This window comes from Echinops telfairi, unplaced genomic scaffold (assembly GCF_000313985.2).
Source record: "Echinops telfairi isolate 266 unplaced genomic scaffold, ASM31398v2 ScPeMD7_7469;HRSCAF=8507_1, whole genome shotgun sequence".
Classification (NCBI taxonomy): domain Eukaryota; kingdom Metazoa; phylum Chordata; class Mammalia; order Afrosoricida; family Tenrecidae; genus Echinops; species Echinops telfairi.
Window position 1 is genome coordinate 6126072 of NW_022111373.1, and position 2019 is coordinate 6128090.

A 2019-nucleotide genomic window follows, 5' to 3' on the forward strand; every position below is an offset into this window, starting at 1 on the left:
TTGGTTAGCCTGTATGTAGCAAGACTCCCTTAACTGAATCTGAGGACTGTGTGTTGTTTTTAATCCTCAGCTTTGAATATTTTACCAGAGACTCAGTTATCACCCAGTTTGTGTTTTGGCAGTGCGAAATGTAACTAGGCAGTTTGTTAGCTTTTTAATTAAAACAGACACTTAACTCGTGGTATGTCTTCCTTTTTTATAATCAGTATTCCCATGTGGGGAAAATGATTCATACTACTTGCATGTGAAAAAGTAACTTAACCGTTAACGTTGAAATGTGTGGCAAGACCCAGACAGCCTCCCTCATGAGTGCGAGGTACTTCAATAAATTGAAAGTGACATGGTAGGTAGTACATGGTTTGCTTTTGTGGCCTGATGTGTTTCTCTTCGCTTCATAATTTGTGGGTTAAATGTATATGCATTTATATCTAAAAGAAATGTTTATAGGTGGTTGCTTATTTGAGACGGCTGATAGAATAGCACTAATCGACTTCTCTCTCTCGGCTGTCATTTAAATAGTTCCCTGGCACCACTCTAGTCATTAACTGGTGTACACAGGCACACAAAACTGCCATTTTCCCCAGCTCCCCCAGCAGAGGAGTGACATTTTTTTTTTGGCTTGACCTGGCTCACTATTTTTCGTTTTTTTCTTTTTAAAAAAATCCATATTTATACATACTCTGTGTTTTCACCACATTTACAAGCAGCTACTCTGGTTCAGGTTATCAGTGATAAAAGTGTGCCTTGACGTGAAATCCTCTATGCCATTTGACATTAATTCCTTTTACCAAGCAGCCCGAAACTAGGGTCCAGTCTGGTTCATCTGTTTACATTTTAAACAGATTTTAAAAACAGAAAAATAAAAAATAACACTGTATTTGGCGAAAGCCTAAAATGTTTGGTCCTTGACCTTTACAGAGATAATCTTGCTAACTTTTGGAATTGTTCTAATCCATAATTCCCTTTAATCCCAGGAAGTGGACCTGCTTTCTACCCATCTTGGTTTTAGTGGGGAAGGTAGCAGAGTTCCACCTTGTTCAGATTTCCACCCCTCTTGTCCATGGTCAGTAGAATCTTGCTCATCTCATAACCTCGCTTGTTTGCCAGCACCACCATGTGAAGATTTTTCTTTTTCTAAAGCTCAGTATATGTCCAGGTAGAGAGGAACCAACCTCATGAATGTTCACCGTACAAAATTACTGTGCTTCAAAACATAGTATCTCTCCCAAGGAACTGCTGGTGGTTTCAAACTTACTGACCATAAGGATTACAGCCAGGATGTAACCATTACACCACCAGGGCTCCTTAAACACAGAACCTTTATAGTCTAAAAGGTTTTTTTAGTGTTGAAACCCTTTCCCTTCCCACCATACTGGTGGTCTGTGGAGAGGGCTGGGCGGATGAGAGGAGCAATTTACAACTGGAGTCCTGAGTACGTTTTCTTATTGTTGCTAAAAATCGCTGTGCAGAGGAGGAATGGGATGTGCCTATCTAAATTTGACTGGTTTTTGTTGCTGTTGAGACTGCACAGCAGAACATACACATTAACAGTCCTCTGTGGACAACTGATTGATGGGGAGTACATTCTTCAGTGTGTACTCTGACCCCACAACATAAACTCATTGTCCCCTTTTTCCCATCTGAAATGCTCTTGTCAGTGTGATCCCAGACACAGCACAGCACCTGAGGCAGAGACGCTTTTACTAGTTTAGCTAGCTTGTTCTAAGAACATGGCAGGTTTATGGTTATATTAGGATTAGTTTTGGGGTTTTTTCCCCCCAAGCCTCTTAGAAAATGTGGATAGAAGTGCATACTTCATTCAAGTGTGTGGTTTAGTAGTAGTTGAGGGCATGCCCCTTGTTTGTCACAGGACTGAGCTGTTGGGCCACCTCTGCAGCATAAACGTCATGCTACCCTAGCTGCTGAGCTATCAGTGGGCATGAGCATTGTCAGTGGCATTTGTGCCATTGAAAGTGCTCTGGTGCCATTATTTCCAAGGCGGGATTTAGTTTGAGCGTA